Below are 27,595 nucleotides of genomic sequence, written 5' to 3' on the forward strand. Positions count from 1 at the left end.
ATTTGTTATTTGATCGTACAATTTGGTGAAATTTTCCATTCATTTATTTTTGGATGAACGTGCTATTTCTAACTGGATGATTATTAATAGTTGATGTTGCTATTGAAGCACTTATAAAAGGGAATTCTTTTAATTATTCATTCACTTCTCTATATCACTCTGTTGTATCCACATCCTATTCATCATGGCAGAGTCGACGCCTGGCACACACGAGGTGCTCAGGGCAGGTTTCCTGAATGAATGCAAACACGTATCATATTCTGCTTTCCCAACTCACCCCTCACCTCCTTGGAAAGGCACCGGAAGCTACTCTTTCCCGCTCTCTTTGGAGCCTACTCTCGGGCCCTTTAAGAATCCCTGTTATGAGCTCCCGCCTTCTTTGTTCACTCGGAAAAGGAGACAGCAGGAGCAGAAGATGCTGTCCGCTCCTGCTCCTGAGCCTTCATCAGGGGCCGCGCCGCGACGGGGCGGGTGGGCGGAGCGGAGGCGCCCTGGGGGCGGCGCGGAGGGCGGGGCGGGCGTGGGAGAGAGGCCCTGCAGGCATCGCTTGGCGCTTCACTCCTGGGTAGGAGGCCACGTGAGCAAACGCAGGGGCCGGATGCGATCACAAGATCGGGTCGTGGTGTCTGTTGCTTTCTGATTCCATGCCTGATGGTGCGCAAGCTGTCAGTCCTAAGAGCTTTGGTTTCTGTGTCTGGGGTGGGATGATCACACCTGTCCTCACTGCCTACAATCATTTCTAAAATCGAATGAGGGCTGTAAAATCTACTGCAAATTGTTAGCACGTTTGTCCCGTGTGTGAGGACTTGTTATTGTTGCTATTATTTTATTGCTGTACATCTTACCTCCTTTCCAGATTTACAGTGGCAATTAAACTGTCCACTTTGCCATATCCTGTTACTGAATTATGCTCGTTACAGATTCCTCAAGAAAAGCAACAGCCAGTCCTCAAATAAGAGGACTGGCAGCAGCATTGGTCACACGCACACACTTCACCCTAACTTTACCTGGTAATTGGGGTAACCGTCTATGTTAGTTCACTAGCTTTATTCAGAAGAGCAAACTCCTCATACCTTTAGGACAACTTGGAAGAAAGTGCCCACCGAAGTCCTGTTCCTGCCCTCCCGTGGAGATTGGACCCAGGGAGCTCTCCTAAGGTCTGCATTTCAAAGGCCTGACTCCCAGGTTCTTGACAAAGATGTTTCTGGGTTATTAAGGTGACACAAAGTCTATCTAGTTTTCAGAAGGTTTTATATCCATTGAAAAGGGAGGAGAAACCGCTTAAAATCACATTGTCAAAGTGAATAAGAAAAAGAGAAGACGTAATCTCATCCTTTATTTTCAACAGGGAGGGTTAAACCTTGTATTTAAAATTTTTATGTGCCCTATACACAGACAACTAAGAATTCCAAAGGTGGAAACATGTTCACCTCAGAAAGACTGCCCCACAGCTTCTTCTGTCTCATTGGTTTGTGAGTGCTCACTCAGACTGGGAGACAATATTTATCTCATACCCTGCACGTATGTATCCATAGTACAGTTGGCCCTTGAACAACACAGATTTGAACTGTGTGGGTCCATGTAGATTTTTTTCAATCAGTATATACAAAAATATGCATGTAGAACATCATGTGGGTGATTGTATTAAAGGGGATAGTCTATTTTTACATTGGCATTAAGTGAGTAATATTTAATGGAAAATTGAAAATATGTTCATTTTCTTACTGTTTTCTAACTTTACTTTCAGAGAAATACGTTACGGTACAGTATGCCTTTCTCATCATGGGAGAATCTGCCTATCAGCTTGTCACAGGTAAGTGGTTTATTTTGAAAAGCAACACTGTTTTTAATAATGTATTATGGACATGACTGTAACATTGTATGACATACAATTTTATAACCATTTGTTCATTAGTGTATAAGCTTGGCGAATGTGAAGCAATCATATTGATTATACCAGGCAACTATAAAGCAATTATGTTGCTGCTTCTTTGTTATCAACACACGAATCATTTAACCTGCGAATGCATATGAGTTTCTGGTTCACATTATCTTTTCAGTTTTGATGTCTAGTGTGAGTAACATTGAGAGTATTTTGTATCATATAAGACAATATTGACGTAGGAACTGATAGATAATCATCTTGTGAGCTGACAATATAAACTTATGTTATCAAAGAACACACTTCAGTCCTGTAAATATCTTTTCTCTTATGGTTTTCTGAACATTTTTTATCTAGTTTAGTCTAAGAATACATATAACTTAAAATGTATGTGTTAATTGACTGTGTTATCAGTAAGGCTGTTAGTAGTTAAGTTTGGGGGAATCAAAAGTTACAGGCAGGTTTTCAGCTGCACTTGGGGTCGGTGTTCCTAACTGTCCTTGTTGTTCAAATGTCAATTGCATTTCTTTTGCCTTCTGATTTCATGGCATGTTTTACTGCACCTGAATACTAGCATTCCTTGCGTTCGGGGGCTGGGGGAGCCGCAGTGAGACTTCATTTGATCGAAATGGGCCAAGTCTGAAAACTCACTGTGAAAGCAGAAAGGGCTAGAAAGGGTGGGTGCTCCTGGACCTACACCTTGTCTGGACTTTGGCCTCAAGGACGGGCCAAACAGCTGAGGGTGGTCAGAATCACACTGTAACTTGATAATGTTTCAGCATTTTAGTCTCAGCAGTTTGGAAGTCCCCGGACATGTAGGTGCTCTGTACACCTACATCTTGATGAAGAGTTGTAGAGACAGAAGCACCCTGGCTGTATGTAGAGAGAGATGAGCGTCATATCAGGGTCAGTGGCTGCCTCTGAAGATTCCCCAGATAATTAATCACACTGATATCAATGTCTCAGCATTTCCCTCTCATCTCTGCAAGCCCTCTTAGGAATATCTGAAAAGCGCTTTTAACACGGACTTAAGTTTAATGAATGTAAAGTAATAATAATTAATATGGCAAAGCTTCCTTCCGATATTCTGCCAAATTCTAGAACTTCTGCTACATCAGTTCAATTCAGTCACTCAGTCGTGTCTGACTCTTTGTGACCCCATGGACTGCAGCACATTAGGCCTCCCTGTCCATCACCAACTCCCGGAGTTTACCCAGACTCATGTCCATTGAGTTGGTGATGCCATCCAACCATCTCATCCTCTGTCATCCCCTTCTCCTCCTGCCTTCAATCTTTCCCAGAATCAGGATCTTTTCAAATGAGTCAGCTCTTCTCATCAGGTGGCCAAAGGACTGGAGTTTCAGCTTTAGCATCAGTCCTTCCAATGAATATTCAGGACTGATCTCCTTTAGGATGGACTGGTTGGATCTCCTTGCAATCCATGGGACTCTCAAGAGTCTTCTCCAACACCGCAATTCAAAAGCATGAATTCTTCTGTGCTCAGCTTTCTTTATAGTCCAAATCTCACATCCATACACGACTACTGGAAAAACAGTAGCTTTGACTAGATAGACCTTTGTTGGCAAAGTAATGTCTCTGCTTTTTAATATGCTGTCTAGGTTGGTCATAACTTTTCTTCCAAGGAGTAAGCATCTTTTAATTTCATGGCTGCAGTCACCATCTGCAGTGATTTTGGAGCCCCCGCAAAAAAGGGTCTTTTACTGTTTCCACTGTTTCCCCATTTATTTGCCATGAAGTGATGGGACCAGACGCCACATACCTGTGATGTATAATGGCTGAAAAAGTGAGGCCTCTTTTTAATCTACCCCCACCAAACAAAGACTCGCCTTCCTGATCTTTGGGTTTGTTTTTCCAAATCTCTGGTGCCGGTAGGTAGGCATGCACCACGGCACCACTGGGGTCATCAGGAGCCGGAGCTTGCTTCTCATCGCTTGTGGCCACCAGCATCTTTTTCGCTTCCCCAGCTGCTATTCCTTTGCTGCTCAGGGTCCACTCTGACAGGACTCGTCTGAGTTTGTCTCGCCGGCTCTCCATCACACATCTCTGTCACAGCCACGCACACATTGTATGCGTTTTACTTGTACCTGTGTTTAGAGTAAGAGTCACCTAGAGCTAATGATACTGTAAGTCAGCACTTTCCTCCTTCCTCAAGAAATCCTAAAACATCCAACCACGTTTTCCTAGTTTCAGCCCAAGATGTTGGTAATTAATCTCATTATTAATGAAGAAGAAGGCAGTGATTTCCCACTTTTGGGAGACACAGTCTCTTTTGGGCTATTGGGAAGGCAGAATCCCAGAAGGACAAGGGGAGCCCCGTTTAATACAGGGAGAGTGCAGTGTGTTCCATCCACCCTGACGGTGTGCAGAGACAGACAGCGGCCAGGTTTTAAGCATGCAGACAGTTGGTTGTTCGGCATCATGCCGCATAAACACACAGGCGATAGCCTATTAAAGCACTGGGCCGCCCCGTCCCGAGGCTCCACGCGTCGCGTGGCCCGTGCTCTCCGCAGCGGGGGGGGCTCTCTGCTGCCGCCTCGTGGTGAGTGAAGGCATGGCGGCAGTTGGGACTAAGCAGGCACGTTTGGGTAAACCGGGTAATTTAATCTTGGGAAATTAATTTGTGGGGGCCTCAGTTTCTTCTTTTATAAATGGTAAGTTGAATTGATTATAAGAGTCTGTAAATATAGAGCTGTCTAATTGGCAAGAAACATGCTCTGCACTCTGTGAATAACTTTGCATGAAGCCTTGCATTTTTGGCTTTTAGAAGCCAAAAGCTTCTGCAAAGCTTCCATTTTGACTTCCAATGTACTTCCTGACTCACAGGTTTAGGTGATTTATAAGGAATTCCATGTCATCCCTATGAATTAATACACCCTTATAGTCTTCCTGTCCCAGGGCTTAGGGGCACCTTCTTTTTTTTTCAGACACAATAAGGCCATGAGGATAATTGAAAGCTTTTGCCCCCAACCAACAAAACAGGCTTTAATCAAAAAGTTGGATGCGGAGCTTCCTCCCGGAAGGTGAATAATCCGGTCTGAACTGGGGTGTACATAGGGACGATCAGAGTGGAAATTACCTCTGCTGCTACCTGGAAGAGCAAATTGTTTCATTGACTTAGTTTCAACATAGTTCTTGTTCTGCCTGGGAGGGGTTTTTCTTATTTGCATTTTTAAAAAAGATTGGATTTGATGATCTGTGAGGAAGGAGGCAAAGACCTTTGACGAGCACAGCTTCTGTCTTGCTGGAGGCAGAGCTAATTTTTGACATTGTACTTTTTAATTACAGTGGAGACTTACACGGCCTCCCAAGCCAAAGCCAGCTCTGGCCTTTCAGAAAGCAGGCAAGGGTGTAGGCGAGAACACACGGGCGTCTCCGCCTTCCCAGAGACGGAGCCTGCGATGCTGCAGCAGGAGGAGCTGCTTGAGCGCTGTCTGTTCCCGTCCAGGGTTTAGCTTTTCGGGAGGCCAGAAGAGACAGCGAGTCCCTGTCGTGAGAATTTTTGAGGACGCACAGGGCCTGGACAACGTTCTTTTTACAACTTAATCGCTCCAAGCAGCAAAATGCTTTGCCTGGTGGTTATGTAAGATGTAAGGCATCTCAAAGTCGAAAGGAACTGCATTATTCAGCTGCTTTCATTTACTCTGAAGACACCCGACTATATAGGTTATGCATGAATTTCTCCCATTTGCAGGAATAAAGCACAGTAACCAAAAGTCATCAATGTTTTATAAACTGTGACTAATCTCTTACATGGTCTCAGGCTCTCTCTTCAGAATTGTTTCTATTGGCTGATATTTAGTTGCTACTTTATGGTACTATTATTTTTTAAAAAACCACTTGAGACCGTGGCACACTGTGGGACTCAGGACTGATGGGGTTGTTGGGAGAGCTGCTCTCCCAAGCCTCTCAACTGCCTTGAAATGTCTGGCTTGAAAATGCTCTCCCAAGCCTCTCAACTGCCTTGAAATATCTGGCTTGAAAATGCTCTCCCAAGCCTCTCAACTGCCTTGAAATATCTGGCTTGAAAATGGCAACAGAGAAATCCGAAGCTCTGCCTTCCAGAAGCGGCAGCGTGGTGCGTTTCCAGGGTCCTCCTGGCGCCTACTGAGCTGTTGCCACCCAAAATAGTGGTGGGCTCATCAGCGTTCAGCAAACCACGATCGCGGATGTGGCCAGGGCAAGCCTAGCCAGTGTGTGTTTGTTTAATCATGCATCATTTAGTACAAAGATGACTCTGGGATGTTCTGGCAAATTAATTTGTATTGCACTTCCGAGAAGGGAGCGAGCAGCTGGGCCCCAGCCCATGGGGCTGCTGGGCTCTGTCTGCTGATAAACTCACTGCTGCCGCCGCCTCCTGTGAAAGCGTGAACCGAACCGCAGGGCACGGGGACTTCGGGTCACTCCCCTCCGGGGTTTGGGTGGGAGCTGTCAGTCCGTTCGTGGTTCCAAGCGTTCCTGCTGTGCTTTGTCAGCAACTTCAGGGTAGCAACCAAGCCACCATTTCCAAAAGATTCATTCGTTCCCAACAGTTTGACAACCAGCCACAATGCCACCATCTTTGAAATTTGATTACACCTGTCCTTCTAGATATTTGTACCATTCATTTGTGACTTGCTCCCTCATCCCTGTGTGATATGCGGTATAACCATCATGCAAGGTTTTTACGTGGCCTAGGTATTTCGTAGGTGTTGATTTAAAAAAATGAGAAATTTGCTCTTCTCAGGAAACATCGTCTGGGAAGGAAGGATAGGGAGCTGTGTGGTAATATGCACAGAAGCGCATTAGAAATCCTTCCTAACGGTCCTCATTCTAGCGGCCTCTGCACCAATGGCTGCTGTTTCCCCCCAAACTGGTCATCATTAATCTCATCTTCCAGCTGAATCGTACCCCAGTGGCCGGCACACACCAGCCGCTAGTTTTTAATTCTTCTAAACCATTTCCCCCTCTTTGTTACGCTGCCATTCAATACTTTAAAGAAAACTGGACATATGTATTTTTGATGCAAAATCTTTTTTTTTGAAATTTTTGCCAGTTCTGCCTTTTAACCACTGCTGGAATTCTGTAGAAGCTATCCTATTCCTCTGCTTGGAGGGCAGAGGAGAGGGAGAAGCCACAAAACTTTCTTTAGCAGGAGAAAAGAAAGGCTGGGGGATACACATATTTCAATAAGTTTTTAATGGCAATAGTCTTGTCTGTAGGTAGACATGATCTCATTCTGCAAACCCGTAAGAAAATCATCCTGTTTTCTGCCTCTCAGAAGAGCTCCAGGGTGTCAGGGGTGGTGGAGGCCTGGAGTTAGTTTCAAGTATTTTGTAATGGAAATGTGTCTCCCCAGACCTTGCAGAGTTGAGGTTAACAAAGACATTTAGAAAAAACAAAGTCTTTTCATATCATTTAATGCTAAAATATAATTTTTAAATATTTTGAGTGATAAATACATCTGTGACTCTCTTCATGTATAAGAGTTTAGCATTTTAATTTATACGTCAAGCTCATATGTTTGGTTATTTGGTTGCTGAATGGTTTCAAGGATTCTATGGTCATTGGAAAGGCGGACAGGCCACTGTTTCATGGTAAGAGTCCTCCCAGTAACTTTCATGATGATGATGATGGCTGATCTGTATGGAGAAGCTGATGTGTGCTAGGTGTCTTTGGGAACTTTGTGTGTGTTAGTATCCATATGACCTCATTAGCAGAAACTCCGATTTGCATCCTGCGCATGAGGAGACAGAGGCACAGAGACGCTGACTGATAAGACGGGCTTGGGGCCAAGTTGCCTGGATGTGTCGAGCACAGCCGGTGCCTGGCCGAGTCGCCTTTAATGATTGGCCTGAGCGCTTAGCCCGGGGCTGCCTTCAGCGGGCCATCGGCCAGCTCGCCACCTCTGCTCAACATTTATCTCTATTAGAAACCCAGATTGGAGAGTTGCCACCAGCTTCTGATGTCAGATAGTGTGGCGTGCAGAGACACATTAATAGATGAGGATAGGAGACAGAACCGCAGCTTTTGGCCTGTCTGCGGCAGACAGACGACAGACTGGAGGGCACCCAGCTTCTGAACAAATGAAAGGCGTTTCTGTAGAACCGTGGCTAGCAGTTTTCAAATCCAAGCATGTGCTCTTTCGTGCCCAGTACTGTGCTAGGCAGACAGAATAGAAAACATAAAAGAAGCAGAAAAGGACTATTATCCGTTGCAGCGCTACCTGCAGTTTTGTTGGGGAGCTTCGACAGCACGCTGGCAGTCACAGGCTGTGGGCACATGTGAGCACAGCTCAAGGTGCGCTGTTCAGATAACAAATATTAGGGGGGCTTCATACTGCACAAAGGAGAGTGGGCCTCACACAAGGGAAACCGCGGCTGCTTCAACAGCTCGCTCACCCACGAGCCCTGGGAAATAGAAAGTGCCATCCTGCATTTACCATCTCCACAGCCCTGAAATACTGCATGGCTCTCAGCCCGGAGTTAGAAATCGGCCGGTGACACTGTTCTGCGTTGACTGTTGATTCACAGGTGAGAGGTGAGGACTGAATCAGTGCTGAAAGGTGCAGGGTGACCTCTGCAAGTGTCACGTGCTGGGAGGTTCGGGTCTTCGCTCTTCACCGGCCCTGAAATGTCCAGGGACAAAGAGTGGGCCTGAGGGCTCATTCAGTGTGGAAACAGACGTGACTGTTCTGTGTCAGGCTCTCTGCTAGCTTTCTAAAGACATTTCAGATTCTCGGAAGGCAAAGCACAGAACTTGGTGTAGGGAAATCTGAGTTTACAATACCAGCTCTCTCTTTAGTTTATACTGAGGCGGAATAAAAGTCAACTTACTTTCCTTGGCTCCAACTTCTCATTTGTGAATGAGGAACTGGCTACACCTGTGGTTCATAAGCTGCTCCCGGGAGGTCTGCAGTTTCTTCCTCGGGGTAGCGGGGGGCGGTATTCTGGAAGAGTGGCTCTCAACAAGGGGCAGTTTCCTCCCCTCATTCCCAGAGGACGTTTTGGTTTTGTCTGAGGAATGTGTTTACTACTGGCATCTGTCTGCTGGGTAGAGACCTAGGTGCTGCTGAACGTTCTACTGTATAGGAGGCAGCACCCATGACCGAGAATCACGTGCCTACAAGGCCGACAGCACCCAGGCTGAGAGCCTTGCCATGTGGGAGCCTGAACCTCTAACCCAGTAACACCAAAGAACTGTTTTTACTGGTGCCCAATAATACCATTTTTACTGGATGTAGCAGATATAAGTTTGACAGGCGATAAGGAAATGTGCAAACTTTGATTTTCTTATTTCCTATAATTGAGCTTAGATTGTATCTTCTTTCGCCCACACTGGTTCTCAGTTGATTCAGAGTTTTCACTAAGGTATTTCAAGGTTCTGCTCTTTTCTGTCCTTCTCTTCCACTCCGAATCCACCTCTGGGCTTGAAAAGCATCCTGGAATTGGAAGTGGATGTCTAGTTCATTACCCTTGCTGATCCTACACTCTTGTCTGCCCCCACTTTTTAGATTCCACATATGAGTGATATCAGATAGTATTTGTCTTTCTCTATCTGACTTATTTCACTGAGCGTAACATTCTCTAGATCCATCCACGTTGCTGCAGATGGCAGTGTTTAAGATTTAGTTTGTTTAGAGACGTTCACAGTTAAGTTGAGAGGGGGGCACAGAGAGTTCCTTACACTGCCTGCCTCCTGCATGCATAGCCGCTGCTCTTACAAACGTCCTCCACCAGAGTCAGGCATTTCTTAAACCTGATGAGCCCTCACTGACACAGCTTCGTCACCCAAAGTCTGTAGTTTACCTTAGGGTTTGCTCTTGGTGCATATGCGGGTTTGGGCAAGCACATCGTGACGTGGATCTACAATCATGGTGCCATGCAGACTGTTTCCGCACCAGGCCCCGTGTCCCACCTGCTCATTCCTCCTTCCCTGTGACCTGTAGCTGCTCATCTTCACATTGTCACTGGAGGTCTCCTTTTCCAGAATGTCACACAGTGTGTGACCTTCTCAGATCGGCTGCTTTCACTAAGTAACATGCATTTACAAGCCTTCTCCATGTCTTTTCATGGCCTGATAGCTCAGTTCTTTTTAGTACTGAATGGTGAAGAACCCGCCTGCCATTGCAGGAGGCGTAAGAGATACGGGTTTGGTCCTGGGTCAGGAAGATCCCCTGGAGGAGGGCACGGCAACCCACTGCAGTATTCTGGCCTGGAGAATCCCATGGACAGAGAAGCCTGGCGGGCTACGGTTCATAGGGTCGCAAAGAGGTGGGCGCATCTGTATCTATCTAGTCATCTCCTGGAGGGTATCTTGGAGGGATATCTTGGAGGATATCCTGGAGGATATCTTGATTGCTTCCAAGCTGGCAGCTGTAAGGTTGCTGTGTGCATCCGTGTGCTGGTTTCCGCGTGAACTCTAGTCATTACTGTTTAACTGCTGCCCTCCCTGACCTGCCGTAACCCTGAGGCCTTGCAGCGTCCGCAGAGGCGTGCTCTAGTCGTAACTGAACTCACACTTGGGTTCACTTTCTCAGCCACTTGTGTTCCCTTTTGAGGTTCACTGGAAATTTTGCACTTGCTTCCTAACCCCTCTGGGCTATGGAGCCTCAGGCTGGGACTCTGACACGCTCTCTACCTACACCTGCCCTGCCGGCAGTTCTGTTCACAGTTGTGGCCCCACTGTGGGGGTGGGGAGGCCTTTCTGTAAGGCTTTTTGCCTCTCCTAAGGGGGGTCTGAGAAGGGGGTACAATTCTCTCTGGCCCTGAGGCCACGCCCCTAAACCTCCCTAGACTTTTTTTGGGCAAAGACTCCCACCAGCAACTCACTCTACTGTTGTCCGCTGGACTAGCCACGCCTCCTCCCAGCTGGTTGAAATTTATCTCCTTTTGAGAGCAGAAAATGATATCTACGTAATCTGGCATTGTTTTTCTAACCTTACTGTATATAGTATAAAATTAATGCTCTTATTTTTATCAAAACTGCCATTTCAGTAAATGCTTTTTTTCTTTCAAAGTCTTTTCTCTTAAAATAGAAAAATTGTCATTTAAGCTAATGACTCTGCTATGAATTTCAAAACCCTAAGTATAAGAATTGACTTCTTTGTAACCCAGTGGTGTCTGGCTTCCTCTAATGATGTGGAATGCCACGGATTCAGTAGGTAGTGGGTTTCAGGATTAATAGTTATAATTTCAGTGTGCTTTAAAAATGTGATCTGCTGCTTAAAAATAAGAGAAGGAAAGAAAGGAGGAAGGAAGGATGGGAAGCAGGGAGGGAAGAGTAGAGAAGGGAAAAAGCCCTGGGCTGGCATTCTCGATTCTTCTTCTTCCACCGTAAGGCGATCTGAACGTGAGAAGGCCTGGGCACTGTCCACACCTGGTGTGCTCCTGTGTAATATCGCCCTACAGGGGCCGGGGAAAGAACGGCCTCTGCAGTTCACACAAGGAAGCAAGGATATCCACAAGCAGTTGTCTCCTTTTAGATTCATGTCAACAGGAAAACAGGGTTGGATAACTGGAAATATTTTACATGGACATTTGGCTAAATGCTATTCACTTATTATGCCAGTCTAGAATACCAGCACTCAATATGTGAGCAAATTTGGAAAACTCAGCAGTGGCCACAAGACTGGAAAAGGTCAGTTTTCATTCCAATCCCAAAGAAAGGCAATGCCAAAGAATGCTCAAACTACCACACAATTGTACTCATCTCACACGCTAGTAAAGTAATGCTCAAAATTCTCCAAGCCAGGCTTCAGCAATATGTGGACTAAGAACTTACAGATGTTGAAGATGGCTTTAGAAAAGGTCTCTGATCTCTGTCAGATCAAATTGTCAATATCCATTGGATTATTGAAAAAGCAAGAGACTTCCAGAAAAACATCTATTTCTGCTCTATTGACTATGCCAAAGACTTTGACTGTGTGAATCACAATAAACTGTGGAAAATTCTGAAAGAGATGGGAATACCAGACCACCTGACCTACCTCCTGAGAAATCTGTATGCAGGTCAAGAAGCAACAGTTAGAACTGGACATAGAACAACAGACTTGTTCCAAATCAGGAAAGGAGTCCGTTAAGGCTGCATATTGTCACCCTGCTTGTTTAACTTTCATGCAGAGTACAGCATGAGAAATGCTGGGCCAGGTGCAGAGAAATGCTGGGCCAGGTGCAGCACAAGCTGGAATCAAGATTGCTGAGAGAGATTTCAATAACCTCACATACACAGATGACACCACTCTTATGGCAGAAAGCAAAGAAGAACTAAAGAGCCTCTCGATGAAAGTGAAAGAGGAGAGTGAAAAAGCTGGCTTACAACTCAGCATTCAGAAAACTAAGATCATGGCATCAGGTCCCATCACTTCATAGCAAATAGATGGGGAAACAATGGAAACAGTGAGATTGTATTTTTCTCAGGCTCCAAAATTGCTGTAGATGGTGACTGCAGCCATAAAATTAAAAGCTGCTTGCTCCTTGGAAGAAAAGCTAAGACCAACCTAGACAACATATTAAAAAGCAGAAACATTACTTTGCCAACAAAGGTCCGTCTAGTCAAGGCTGCGGTTTTCCCAGTAGTCATGTATGGATGTGAGAGTAGAGCCATAAAGAAAGCTGAGCGCCGAAGAATTGATACTTTTGAACTGTGGTGTTGGAGAAGACTCTTGAGAGTCCCTTGACTGCAAGGAGATCCATCCAGTCCATCCTAAAGGAAATCAGTCCTGAATATTCATTGGAAGGACTGATGTTGAAGCTGAACCTCCAATACTTTGGCCACCTGATGCAAAGAGCTGACTCATTTGAAAAGGCCCTGATGTTGGGAAAGATTGAGGGCAGGAGGAGAAGGGGACTGCAGAGGATAGATGGTTGAATGGCATCACTACTCGATGGACATGAGTTTGAACAAACTCCAGGAGTTGGTGATGGACAGGGAGGCCTGGCGTGCTGCAGTCCATGGGATCACAGAGTCGGACACGACTGAGTGACTGAACTGAGAGTAGTAGAGTGTTTATCTCTGAACACCTAGAAATACTCAAAAGAGATAGAAAAAATGTTTCCTAAATGGGAAACATAATCTATACTCCCAGTTTAGGGATTGGGAAATCATTTACTTGTTCTCTTTCTCTTTCACTCTCTTTCTCTTTCCCTGAACCCCTCTTTTCACTATCTATCTAATCTTTAGTATAGACAATAATTTCTGCTCTTTTATTTAGGAGACTGAAATTTAAATCCCTAATGGCAGGGCAAAGATTTATTTGAAAAGCATTGCATGTCATTCATTCATTCAAAGAATGTTTATTGAATATATAGTGTGTGGATAAACCCGTTGACCTAGTCTCGTATCTAGAAGGAGGAGGGCATGGCAACCCACTCCAGTGTTCTTGCCTGGAGAATCCCATGGACAGAGGAGCCTGGCAGGCTATGGTCCACGGGGTCACAAAGAGTCGGACATGACTGCATGACTCAACACAGCACTTGGAAGACTAGATCCTAGTCCTGTTTGGATTATTAATTTGTGATATGATTGCAAAAGAGTCATTTCATCTTTATATGGCTCAGTTACTTCATCTTTAACACTGAGGGCTGTTTCTACGCTTCTATTTTAATGGTTAGAAATATATATCTTCTTCTCCCTGGGTATATACAAGATTTTTAGAATCTAATGTGCATGTAAATGTAAGGCGTATTTTTAATGCTTGAAACTGTCTGTGATTAAATACTCAAACAGTTCTATTTCACCGTTGTTATCTTTTTTAGCAAGCATTCTCTGATAAACTGCACAGCAAATAGAAATTACTGATCTAATGAGTGTAAGCCACTGGCAACCCAAGAGCTAAAATCCATTTTGATTACAAATAAACCTCTATATTTCAGATAAATTTATTTATACCATGTAAATTTTTATTCAAAGCAGTCCGACAAATGAATCACTTCAGCTGAAAACAAAGTAAAGCCAATCTATTCTTCCTTTTCTTTCCATTTAATTCTGTGAGTTTGGGCAAAATTTAATCAATGCAGGGTCATGTTGAAAGCTAACACATTTATCTGATGGGTCAGCTTTCTGATTAAAGAAGGAGCATTGAACTTTTCGTCAGGACGACATTCTGGGAAATGTGGCTTTTCTGTCATGTTGCATCTGCTATTGCAGTCATTTATTATGAAATCCATTCGTTTAAAGGAAGGTGCAGGTAATTAGATTTCAACTCAAAGCTTTGCTGTCTTGTGGGAACTAACATTTTAAATTAAGGGACTTTTGGAAGGACACGTTTATATGGGGGTGACCACAGAGTCCCAAAGGAAAAAAACCTGCCGTCACTAAACCTCCTGGCATGCTTCCAAAATGCGTCCCTGGAAGTCCTCTGTCCGTGTTAATGCCCACATTTCTACCTCTTCTTGCCAGCTGGACTATCCTGCTGTTGATGTTGAATGAGTCTCTGGGTTCACATGGTCACACTGACCTTTGAATTAGAGTAACTTTTAACTCTGCTATCAGCTGACTGAGTAACTTTTCCTAAAGTTCTAGTTTAAGGTAAGACTTCCCTTGCATTCTAGTCTCCAGACTGGATATGCACCCGTAGCTAAAAGTGTGCTTGTCACCCGTGGGTGAGAGCCAGAAAGGGTAAAGGAATGCAGGACCGAGCTTGCTGGAGCTCCCACTCCTGTCTTTCCCTCCGTCTGATAGACTGTTGTAATTCTGGTCCCACTGCTGCTCTACACCGGTAGTTACGGAATGCTGGGTAAAGCGTTCACTTACCCTCTCTTCCATCACCAAGGGGTTTGATGAGGACCGTGGTGGACTGAAGCTGTTTCTGTGGCTGCTAGTCAATGAGTATCAAAAGACTGGTTTAGTACTTTCTGCAAACATGGATGAGCCAGGGCATGTGTCCTTTAAAAATTCACAAGGCTTTAAGATGAATAGATATATAAAAATAACTCTGTTGTGTCCCACTGTTACCTGAAATTTCATTTATAGAAGAGAGTCTTTGTGTTATTGTATATGGTCTATGTATATGGTCTTTCTGTTACTGCAGATTCAATAGGTCCGTATCCTCTAGCTGCTGTGTAGGTGAGGACTGTGATTCTCTGTAGACAGATGCTCTGCTTTCTATATTCTGTCTGTAAGGAGATCTCTTAATGTTCCAGCATAGAAAGTGAACACAGTCAAGAATTGTCTTTTGAACTAATGAGATCAGATCTGCAGAAGAATCTGACTGCAATTGTTTCTTCTTTCTAAATGTTCATTTATTCAAAAAAAGCACAGCAGAGAGTTTTCGGGTCATTTGACGCTTATCACGATCTGTTGAATAAAGAGAGGCAGCTAGAGCTGCATATTTCAGTTGTGTGAAAGGAAATTAATAAGAGATGGAGATAATCACAGCTTCCATGGAAGGCATCTTGCAGTACAGGTAAGACTGTCTCCCGCTGGAGTTTACGCAGCCAGAGATACTTAGCCGCTGACTGTCCCGTGCTTCTGTGCAGACGCCTGGCACAGTGTTGCAAACGCACCATCCACCCCCACGGGTCACGGGACTCGAACACCTTGTATCCGTGTAGCACCCGGCCCCAGGGACCTCACAGGGCCGACACGCAACACTGCTCCCTGATCGGTTTCTCAGGCCCCTGCAGCGACCGGGCGACCGCTGTGCAGATCCCACCGTCGCTGCGTACTTTGCGTGGGGAAACACAACGGCGCTTGGAAATTCACCCCTGCATTTGAACTCCAAGTGTAAGGCTGCCTGATGAATTAGGGGCAAAGAGGCCTGGGCTGGCCAGAAAAGGGCTCTGTCTCCAGGGCACCATTAGGTGTAAAACTCGGTTCAGTAATAGAGTAGTCATCAGTTCAGTTCAGTTCAGTCGCTCAGTCGTGTCCGACTGTTTGCTGATAATATTTTTTAAAATGACTAGGCATTATTGATCCTTATTAAGAAATAAAGTAAGAGACCAGTTACCAAGAGAAAGATGGTCTGAACCATTGACCCAGTCTGACCACCATGCATCTCCTGTGTGTCGGTGACTCATCACGACACAGTACGAGAACGATGTGTCTTTAAATCTTTGTCATACCACATCTCTGCTTGTGTGAGAAAGCTGTAACAGAGTTGGAGAAATCTGTGGTCCAGGGAGCATCAGACACGTACAGGCTATTTGGGAACTGGCAGACCTCCCAGTGGAGAGATTTAACACATTTATTGAGGGCAGGGGACTATACCTCTATATCAAAGGGATGTATATTCGGTCTTTCTCAGTGTATTTTCTGGATGTGAATATTGATGTTTCCCCTGATTGTACTCTGAAGTATGGGGTCCTCTGAACTCAGAAAAAAATGTGCCCATGATTTCCACATAGCAGTAATGTCTCCATTTAGATAGCTATTTATAACAGACTAATGGCATTGAAAACAGGAGCTCCTATCTGCCCTTCCTCTTGACTTTCTGGTACATGAGCTAAGGCAGTGATTCCTTCTCTTCTGTCATCAGCCTGGCCTGTTATTTATAGGTAGAATGATAATCTTCTTACTTTCATATGTGAGAGACTCCAACAAAATCTTCACGATCAAACCCAGTTGGGATACTGATTACCGTATTAATAACTTGCCAATGTATTGTCATCACCATCAGAGGGAAGGGGAGACATGAGCATCTTTGGGTCATCGAGATAAACGTAGGGACATTCCAGCTCCCTTCCTTCCACACTCAGAGCGAGTGAGGATACGATGGGTCCAAGCCTGTGGACGGAGAGATGCTGGCTGCTGCGACTCCTGCCTGAGCTCCAGGGTTTTAGTGGAAGCCCCTGCAGTGTTCCGCTTGCTTCACTCCCTGTAGGGAGAGGAGCGCACGGGGCCAAGGGGATGTGTCCACTTAAACCCACTCTCCTCTAATAATAGAGCTACTGACAGCCTGATGCCAATGGGCCCCAAAGCCACTGCCAACGATTTCGTGTGCACTTTTACCGGATTTCTCTAAGTCTGAAGACAAGGCACAGCTGCTTCAGGGGTGTGTGGATGGGGCTTAGATCTCGGGTTCTGTGCCCTGGGTCTGCTTCTTCGTCCCTCACCGTGTGATGAGTGGGAGAATGAGGGGGTGCCCTGTGAGCTGGGGGGCTCTCTCTAGCACTGAGCTGCTAGCACTGACCTGCACCCTGCAAAGACCAGGTGTGGGTCTGTGTAGACACGTGCCAGACGGTATCATCACCACCGCTGTTTGTACCAGTGCCTCCCCATAGTGAACGCTAAGCTTCTGGCTCTAGGAATAAAGTTTTTCTTTTTCTTGACTTCTACAAAGCACTGCCCTTCTGCTTTTTTGTTCAAACCCAAAGGCCAGCCTCAGAAAACATCGTACTTTTTCAATCTTCTCAAACCTGTGTAGGGACAAAGAATGCCAAAGGCAGCCCACGTATGCCCAGTTGTGAAAGTGACCTTGGAAATGATGGTCTGCGTGAGTGGACAAGGCATTAGATGCCAGTGGGCATGGTTCTAATGCTCCAGGTGAAATTACGTTCAGGGCATGTGTGTGTGTACCTGATTGCTTCTCCCTGCCCCCCGCCCAGTCTACTTTATCCCTTCTTTCTCAGAAAAAGCTTTAAGAACCCCTGTTTCCCATCAATGATTTATTTTCTTTCTCTATGGTAAGTGTGGGCCTGGCAAGGCCCCAAATGAGCAAGACTTTGAGTTAGACAGAGTAGCTGTCGTGGAATTAGAGGGTCGAGTGTAATTTCAGAGAAGCTGGCTGAGTCTCTTCTCATCCCAGCCTGATGCCTCTCCTTGTCTAAAGCTTAGGAGACAGGGGAACAGCCAAGGAACAAGGAACAGGAGGCACGGAGAACTTGAGAAGGCACGGGGCGTCAGCAGGGAGGCGAACAGCATGGAAGGGCGATGTCAACCGTCTTGGCCTTTTATATAATTTTAATTGAGGAGTGTCTCGGCAAAATGAATAGCTGCTCGCGAACTGTACCACAGGCATTTGGAATCATTTCTTAGGCTGGATCTTCAAAGCGAGATTAGATCAGTCAGAGGATATTAATATTTTAAGACACTTGATGCCTAATGTCAAACTGTAATCTGCACTACTTCCAGAAGTGAGGAGAGTTCCTACTTTATTGAATCTTTTCCAGTGTTAGCAATTATTTTTTCTTATTATTTAAAAAGTTCTCTGCCTACCAGCCAAAATACTGCCTTACTGTTTTATTTTTACTGTTATTAGTGATTCAAACGGTCCATTGCCTTGTGTTCTCCTTTTAAGCTTGTTCAAGGCTTGTGCTCGTATATGTGTTAGATTTTTAGCATTTTGGTTAGGTAAGCCCTCCTTTAAGATACCAGTGGCACAGCTAACATGTGTGCATACCATGTCACACACGGCAAGATGTACAAAATGCCAAGGCACCGAAGGCCACAGCTAGTGTGTGTGTGTAAGAAGCAGCCAGGGCAGGGTTTTAAACTCCGTGAGATTGCTTTGTATGTCACCCACGCATTCTCTTTTCCTTTTTATTTTTAAACATTTTGTTTGAGATCTTGCAGTGGTTAAGTGAGTTAGCATGGGAATAAAGCTGATTTTGCCCCATTGAAAGACTATTTTTAAACTCTGGTCACTTAAAATTCAACCAGAAGATGCTGTCGGTCATGAGTTGAATCTTAACTGTAGCTAATTCTAACATGTTTTCAAATCAGCCAAATCTATTTTTAAAAAATATAAATGCTGATTTGAGACTCATATGAGACTCACAGTGATTTTCCTAACAGAAGGAAAGTATCAAAGAGTTTCTGCTCCTTTGAGAAATCACAGAGAGATGCGAAGAGAGGAGGAAGTGTGTGTGAAGATTTTCACTTAGTTCCCAGAGACGCCTAGAAACGAAGTGGCCATGCCAGTCAGAGTCCCCGCTGCTACGGAACACTGAAGCCTTCTTTTCCTTATTTTCTGGACTGAGTTATTTCTAAGCAAGTTCTCACTTTAAAAGAATAGCATATATATCATGAGTGAAGGATGGGAGGTCGTCATAAATGTACTTGCCTTTCCAACTAAATCGAGCTTAGTGTTTTCTGGATGGTTCAAGAGGTGGCTTTTTTCATTCATTTATTCATCTGTTCAGTTGGTATTTATTGAGCTGCATGCTTAAGGCATTAAGCTGGGTATGGGGGATATAAAAACGAACTGCTGTGGACTCTGCCTCCCAAGCAGTGTGGTTGAGTGGGAATGACGTGACGCCTTCTTCAACGGACACGATCCGAGGGGCAAGCGAGAAATACGCACAAGTTTGCTGGAGGGCCCCAGGTGTCCGGCGTGGGGAGGGTGGTCAGGTAGCCCTGGCTAGACCAGGCGTTCAAGTGACGCTCACATTTCCACACGCTGGGGCAGCCACAGCGGCTGCCCTGCCCACAGCAGGCCTTCCCTGGTGGGCAGCCAGGCTCTGCCCCTGCAGGGGACCCCTCCACGTCTAAAGCGGCACAAACTGTTTGCAGGTGGCCCAGCACACTTTTTCTGCTTTCCATTGGGATACCATTTCTAACCTGTTGAGTAGGAGCTGACAGCACTCCATTAGAGGTCTTGTATGTCCTCTTAACTAAATTTGGCACGTGGTGACTGCAGCCATGAAATTAAAGATGCTTGCTCCTTGGAAGAAAAGCTATGACCAACCTAGATAGCATATTAAAAAGCAGAGACATTACTTTGCCAACAAAGGTCTGTCTAGTCAAGCCTGTTTTTTCTAGTAGTCATGTATAGATGTGAGAGTTGGACTATAAAGAAAGCTGAGCACCGAAGAAGTGATGCTTTTGAACTGTGGTGTTGGAGAAGACTCCTGAGAGTCCCTTGGACTGCAAGGAGATCCAACCAGTCCATCCTAAAGGAGATCACTTCTGAGTGTGCATTGGAAGGACTGCTGTTGAAGCTGAAACTCCAATACTTTGGCCACCTGGTGTGAAGAACTGACTCAACTGAAAAGACCCTGATGCTGGGAGGGACTGGGGGTGGGAGGAGAAGGGGAGGACAGAGGATGAGATGGTTGGATGGCATCACCGACTCAATGGACATGAATTTGAGTAAACTCTGGGAGTTGGTGATGGACAGGGAGGCCTGGTGTGCCGCGGTCCATGGGGTCGCAAAGAGTCGGACACGACAGCGACTGAACTGAACTGAATCAGAGGTCCTGTCTGTCCTCTTAACTAAATTCGGCACAAGCTAAACTTCTGTTGTTGTTTGGCTGCTGGGTCGTGTCTGACTCTTGTGACTCCGTGGACTTAACCTGCCAGGCTCCCCTCTCCGGGGATTTCCCAGGAAGGACCCTGGAGCGGTGGCCACTTCTTCTCCACTGGGCCCTCTCTAGAATTTGGGTGACGGGGTTCATCTCACTAGATTGTCACTAGAGTCTGTCTCTGGCCGTGACCCCCTTTCATTTCTGAGCCTAGTTCTCTAACCTCCCCGAGGTTATTCTTCAGAATCCTCCCCTTTGGTCGGTTGGGTGAGTGGGCTTTGGGGCTGTGTGGGCGTCTGTGGTTTCCCGTTTCAGACTGTGTCCGACCCTCTCCCCTCTGCCCTGTCTGTGAGCTGGCCTGAGTCAATGATAGCGGCAGGCTTCCCTGCCTCCTGCCTGTGTTTCAGCAGAGGGGAGTCGCCGCTGGCGACCCAAGGCAGGAGGAGAGTGAGGTCCCGTGTCTTGGTCCGTTCTCGGTGGGAATCAGCCTTGGCTGCTGCATCTCTGCTTGTCGGGTCTGGGCAGCTGCCAGGCTGATCACACACGACCCTGTGAATACTGCAGCGAGGGGACTGGTAGAGACGGGCAAGACCCTAAGAAGTTGAAAGGGATCAGGCAGGAACGAGGCTGGGGAATTTCTACTTCTGTGCTTCCCCGAACTTCTCTAACAGTGAGCTGTCCACAGAGAGATGAAGAAAGCGGCCTCATTTACAATCACACCAAAAAGAATAAAATACTCATGAATAAAACTGAACAAGGAGGTAAAAGATCTATAGAACATGCATGGACATGGAAGACACTATACTTAGCGAAGCACACTGGTCACTGAAGGACAGACGTTGTGTGGTCCCCGTGTGTGAGTCACCTAAAACGGTCAAACTCACGGAGACGCTGCAGAACTGTGAGGGCCAAGGACCGAAAGACAGTGAAACTTCAGCTTTGCAAACCCAGTGGTTGCTAGAGCTCTGCTGTGTAACACTGCATCTGCACTTGTCAGTGCTTACCAGGCACCTGCGATTTTAGAAGAGTAGTTTATAAGTGCTCTTACTGTGAACATAAAGAAAAGTTTGCTATGAAAAAATAAATATATTTCATTATCTGAGGAAAAAACACCTGTAGAGGACATTATTGGGATAAGTGGCAATCTCAAATACAGATAGTGAATTATATAACAATATTGTATCCAAATTAGATTTCCCGACTTTATTTATTATATGGCCCTTATGTAAGAGAATGTCCTTGGTCCTTGAAAATCGCATATTGAAGTACTTTGAGGTAACATGCATGACTTGTGCAGTTTCCACTCAAAGGGCAAATGATTCAGAAGAAAAATGCACAAGGATGTGTTCACAGACAAAAACAAAATCATAAATAACATAAAGGGTTAACACTTGTTGATTATGGTTGAAAGTTACATTAGAATTCTTTACGCCATTCATGTAGACTTCATCCATTTTTTTAAAAGTTAAATCGAAATCTAAAAGTTACATAAAAAAGAAGTATACTTCCAGAAAAGGGACAAATGACCTTGTCATTGGCATTGGTAGCCCGGGAAGTAAACTTGGAGAGCAAGCAAGGAGTGGATTCTTGAGGTGTTTGAGCAACTCTGATGAAATATAATCAGAGAAGACTGAATTCACGGAAGTGAGTGTACTCATTTGGAATTCAGAATCTAATGTTTTGGTTAAAACACTAGGTGCAGACATGTCTAGTTTAATGAACTGGCTGATCTGAAGCTGTCCCCAAGGCTGGCTTACACTGAGAAATGTTAAAATGCTAGCTCTCCTCTTTCCACCATTCGGAAGACGTGGGAGTCTGAAGCTGAAGGAAATGGGGCTGTTGGAATGGATTTCTTGTGTAACCTGCTCAGCCTCTCCCACTCACACACTCTGCAATGACGTGGCAGGCACCCTCTTCACTGAGGCATTAAGAAATCATTGGTAAGGAGCACACACCATCCTTGAAGGCCTGTGAGTTGCTAAGTCTCTGTAGCCCATATATAATAACATAGGGAAACTTCAGTGAAATTCTTTTTGTGTCAACAGGAGTAATATCACATGGAGTTGTAGAGAACAGGTGGTGATGCAATTTCTACAATTAAAATCATGTTTAAAATGGTTGTTGGAAGATGTCTGACCTGCAGGAATTGCTGGCAGTGGCTCCTTAGAAATGCAATAGGTGGCAGCCTAATAAAATCCTTCTTGAAATACATAGGCAAACACAAATTTTAGTTTGGCTGGGTTGAAAACAATATTGGATTACTATAAGTGGGATCTATCCGTTTCCTTACAGGGCACAGCCCCAGATTCCTTTGAGTTAAGGGGAGGGAAGGTCTCTCTGAGGAGTGACTGCAACAAACCCACATGTATTCTTCTGCTCTTCCAGAAGTCATTTACCAGGTGACCGTGCATGGGAGAGAATGAAACTCAGCTTTTCTGGGGTTTATTGAGTACCGGCTCTGAACTTAAAATGATCCCCAGAAAGTTAAAATAATACTGTTGTTTACTAGTCTTTGTGAAACCTTATAGAGCTCAGATCATACGGAGTCCTAGAGAGTGTCTGTCTCACGGTGTGTCCAGAAAGAACACAAACCCATGTCGTTCAGTCGTTCAGTCGCGTCCGACTCTTTGCCACTCCATGGACTGCCACACACCAGGCTTCCCCCTCCTCCACCATCTCTTGGAATTTACTCAGCACATGTCCATTGAGTTGGTGATGCCATCCAACCATCTCATCCTCTGTCATCCCCTTCTCCTCCCGCCTTCAATCTTTCCCAGTATCAGGGTCTTTTTTCCCCCAGTTGTAAAATTTGTTAAGTCACTTCAGTCATGTCCGACTCTTTGTAACTCCATGGGCTGTAGCCTGCCAAGATCCTCTGTCCATGGAGTTCTCCTGGCAAGAATACTGGAGTGGGTTGCCATTTCCTCCTCCAGGGGTCTTCCTGACCCGGGGATTGAACCCATGTTTCTTCTGATTCCTGCCTTGACAGGTGGGTTCTTTACCACTAGCGCCAGCTGGGAAGCCCCTAGAGTGCGCCTGTATGGAAGTCTCATTTCCAATGGTGCACTCAGTAATTGGAAATAGAACTTCTGTATGGGCTTCCTGACTCGTGGATGCAGGAGAGAAAGGCACCGGCCTGGTTCGTAGGTTTTCTGTGTGGTGTGTTGGTACCAGCAAGAACAGACTGCCTGCTGCACTGCTGTCTACTCAGGATGAAAACGCTGGTTAACAGGAGTCCTCCATGTGAGCAGAGCTCCTCGTAGACCATCTGGTCGGATATGTGGTGTGGAAAATCAGACCCACAGTGACTCAGAGGCAGTAGCTAAAGGGCTGGCCGACTGGTGGGGACTTGGAAGTAACACAGTTGAAAAGCCGGTTGTAAGTGTGACTGAAAGTGAGGCGTGTGCGTGGGTCCCTGAGGGTGGGGACAGCATGTGAGACCCTCATTGTTCCACGTCTAGCCGTCAGAGGACACTCAACGCGGAAATGAAGATGTCCGTTCTGTGGATGCAATTTCCCCCAACCCACTTGCTTCTAGTCCAGTGAGTCCAACTGCAAAGCATCCGGAGTAGCTGGGACAGAAGCTCTACGTGGTTCGTGGTTTCACACTCGTGGGCTTTCACTCCGGTGGCCACTGCCACTCCTAACTGTGCGAACTTCCAAAAACGCAGACCAGCTCCCGACAGGGCTCCCGTGTCAACGGGGGACCAGTGAGCGAGCTGGCGCTGTGCTGGCTGTGCCGACAGTCTCCAGAGAGGGAGGCGGAGCTCAGTCCCCCAGGGCTGCGGTCCCCACTCCAGAAATGCTACCCTCCGCGCGTGTGTCTGCGGAGCATCCTCTTCAGTCCCGGGGTACCCGGCATGGCGCCCCCTCCGGCCAGGGCGCGTGTCACAGCCGCGGAAGTGTGGAAGCGCGGGCACCATCCGCGGCCTCGGCGTGTGTTTCGTCGCTGGGAAGTGCGGCTCAGCAGCCTGCTGGGGCAGACTTCTGACAGCTGGGTTCTGTTTCCTGCTTAGAAGACACCTTGGGAGACCGAGGTATTGCGTGGCAGGATGTGGGATGTCCTGAACAAACGTTTCTCTGAGCTAGTCTCTCATGTATGTTCATTTCTCTGCTAGCCAGAGTCCGTGCCTTCTGCTACAAGAATGTGAGTGACCTCTCTCACTATTCCCCCTCACAGCCCACTTGGGAAGCAATTGCTTCTCATATCTACAGTTTTGGCTTTGGTGGTTTGGGAGGACTTAGGGATAAAAGGAGGAATTACTGTATCAGAGAGCAGTCATTATTCTGCTCGGTACTCTGGTCATTTTGGGCTCCTTGTGGCAGAGAAGGGGGTCACTGTTTTGTACGGGGTGATTACCCCAGTTACCAGGAAGGAATATAATTTATGCTGCTCAGTGGGAGCAGAGTAGCAGGAGACCAGAGGATTTAATAGAGGATTTCTTACTTGTGTACTGAATAGGCTGTTCTCAGTAGTTCTGGTCTATGGAAAACTACAGAAATGCAATTAAGATTAGTCCACTGCAGTCTTACGTTTGGCAGAAAGTCTGGACCACACTGCTGGGCGAAGTATTTGTGTGGCTGAGGTCTTGGTGGAGGTGTGAGGAGCGCGGGCCAGGGTGGTAGACGATTAGGATGACTAGCTGCAGCGGTTATGTTTCGTTCTATAATTTTGATTCAAAAGTTTTCTCTTCTTTCTCATGGTGGACACAAATGGTGATGTGAGAGCTGGTTAAATTGACTGTTCTAATGTGTTAACTAGTGAGCCATTGTGTGACCTCTATACTGGGGACACGTTCCTCTTTTAAGAAAACTTTTTAAAAATTTAAAAGTCACTAAGGAATAATTGACAAGTACTTATATGTATATTTGAATTCTCAATGTGGTGATCCAATATGCATATACATTGATTGATTACTGAAATCCAGGTAATTAACACATCTATTACTTCGCATAATTAAGTCCTTTATTATGTGTGGTGAGAATGTTTAATACCTACTCTTAGCAATTTTCAAGTATATAAATATTATTAAGTATAGTCACCATTTGCATATCAGGACCCCAGAACTTATTCTTCCTATAATGGGGAATTCATACCCTTTGACCTCATTTTTGTTTTTGTTTTTTTAAGAGTCCACATAGATGCACTGCCATATGGTATTTCTCTCTCTGTGTAGCTTATTTTACTTAGCGTAGTGCTCTCCGGCTTTATCCATGTTGAGGTAGACTTTTTTTTATAGTCTTAATATTCCTTTATTATGGAATTTCCTTATCCATTCATCCGTAAAAGGACATTTATGTTATTTTCATATCTTGGATGTTGTGACTAATGCTTCAATGAACATGGGTGTGCAGATATCCCTTTGAGATAACTGATTTCAATTCCTTCAGCTGTAAAACCAGAAGCGAAATTGCTGGATCCTACGGGAGCTCTATTCTTAACCTTTGCAGGACCGTCCTGCTTTTCCGTAGCTGACACTTTATATCTGGATAAAGGATAAGGTAGCTGCTGCTGTTGTTCAGTTTCCCAGTCGTGTCCAGCTCTTTGTGACCCCAAGGACTGTACCATGCCAGGCCTCCCTGTCCCTCACCATCTCCGGAGTTTGCCCAAGTTCAAATCTATTGCGTTGGTGATGCTGTCCAGCCATTTCATCCTCTGATGCCCTCTTCTCCTTCTGCTGTCAATCTTTCCCAGCCTCAGGGACATTTCCAATGAGTCGTCTATTTGCATTAGATGACCAAAATACTGGAGCTTCAGCATCCGTCCTTCCAGTGAGTATTCAGGGCGGATCTCCCTTAGGATGGACGGGTTGGCTCTCCTTGCTGTCCAAGGGACTCTCAGGAGTCTTCTCCTGCACCACAGTTCAAAGGCATCAATTCTTTGGTGCTCTGCCTTCTTTATGGTCCAGCTTTCACAGCCATAGTTGACCACTGGGAAGACTGTAGCCTTGACTACGTAGACCTTTGTTGGCCGAGTAATGTCTCTGCTTTTCAACATACTGGCTAGGTTTGTCATTGCTTTCTTGCCAGGAAGCAATCGCCTTCTGATTTCATGGCTGCAGTTACCGTCTGCAGTGCATTTGGAGCCCAAGAAGAGGAAGTCTGTCACTATTTCCCCCTTTTCCCCTTCTATTTGCCATGCAGTAATGGGGCTGGGTGCCATGATCTTAGATTTTTATATTTAGTCTTAAGCCAGCTCTTTCACTCTCCTCCTTCACCCTCATAGAGAGGCTCTTTAGTTCCTCTTTGCTTTCTGCCATTAGAGTGTTATCACCTGCGTATCTGAGGTCGTTGATGGGTCTCCTGCCTATCTTTATGCCAGCTTGTAACTCATCCAGCCCGACGTTTCTCATGATGTGCTTAGCATGTAGATTAAACAGACAGGGTGACAGCAGACAGCCCTGTCGTACTCCTTTCTCTATTTTGAACCAATCAGTTTGTCCATACAGGGTTCTAGCTGCTGCTTCTTGACCCGCATACAGGTTTCTTGGGAGACAGCTAGGATGGTCTGGTACTCCCATCTCTTGAAGAGCTTTCTACAGTTTGTCGTGGCCCACACAGTCAAAGGCTTTAACACAGCTGATGATGTTTTTCTGAAGTTCCCTTGCTTTCTCTATAATCCAGCAAATGTTGGCAGTTTGATCTCTAGTTCCTCTTCCTTTTCTAAACCCAGCTTAGACATCTGAAGTTCTTGGTTCGCATAATGCTGAAGACTAACATGCAAGATTTTAGGCATGACCCTCCTAGCATGGCAGATGAGTGCAACTGTCCAATGGTTAGCACAGACTTTGGTACTGCCCTTCTTAGGAATTGGGATGAGGATTGACTTTTTCTAGTCCTGTGGCCAATGCTGAGTGTTCAGATTTGCTGACATATGAATGCAAAACCTTGATGGCCTCCTCCTTTAGGGGTTTGAATAGTTCTGCTGGAATTTCATCACATCCACTAGCTTTATTAACAGCAGTGCTTCTTGAGGCCCCCTTGACTTGGCACTCCAGAATGTCTGGCTCTGGGTGACTGACCACACCATCGTAGTGATTTGGTTCATTAAGATCTTTTTTATCCAGTTCTTCCCGTGTATTTTTTCCATCTTTTCTTGATCTCCTCAGCATCTCCTAGGTCTCCACCGTTTTTAAAGCCACCCCACTTTTCCAGAGCTGACACACTGTATGTCTGGATAAAGGAAGAGGCGGTCCTGGAGTTTAAGGCCTGGGCGGCCGTGCTGCATACCTTCCGATTGCATTCCAGACCTTCCTCATCGTTCTCCGTGCCCGCCTCTGCCTCAGATGCGATGCATTCCAGTCAGGTTCGGCCAGTGGGAGTCCCTGCAGGGTTGGCTCAGGCTGTTCTGTCCCTTGACTGGGAGAGGCCTCCTTTAATAACCTCCGTTCTTGTGGGCTGGTAAGCCCTCTTTCTCCTCGTTACTGCACTATCCGTTGCGGTTCTTCCACACTGACCAGCAGCTTCGTGAACAGCCTTTGGCCCTTCCTCGGCACATCCCACTGTGAATGTGCTGCTTGTTTCCTGAGTCCCT

General features: G+C 45.7%; 2 long non-coding RNA genes across 5 annotated transcripts in view; both read left to right on the forward strand.

The window, feature by feature from the left end:
• The first annotated feature begins 1,693 nt into the window (after nt 1–1,693).
• Nucleotides 1,694–27,595, forward strand: part of LOC112447502 (uncharacterized) — a 142,049-nt gene continuing 116,147 nt past the window's right edge. For 2 of the 4 annotated variants that reach the window (XR_009495383.1, XR_009495387.1), the window contains exon 1: nt 1,694–1,813. This is a non-coding gene — a long non-coding RNA (uncharacterized lncRNA). Of the gene's footprint in view, nt 1,814–4,251; nt 4,555–27,595 lie in introns of those variants that run through there. The other 2 variants (XR_009495386.1, XR_009495385.1) reach the window with 2 other exon arrangements.
• On the forward strand, nt 4,568–5,652 carry LOC132345811 (uncharacterized). Its single transcript, XR_009495388.1, has 2 exons — nt 4,568–4,923; nt 5,189–5,652. It is a non-coding gene; the product is annotated as an uncharacterized lncRNA (long non-coding RNA).

Source organism: Bos taurus, chromosome 7 (genome assembly GCF_002263795.3).
Source record: "Bos taurus isolate L1 Dominette 01449 registration number 42190680 breed Hereford chromosome 7, ARS-UCD2.0, whole genome shotgun sequence".
Taxonomy (NCBI): domain Eukaryota; kingdom Metazoa; phylum Chordata; class Mammalia; order Artiodactyla; family Bovidae; genus Bos; species Bos taurus.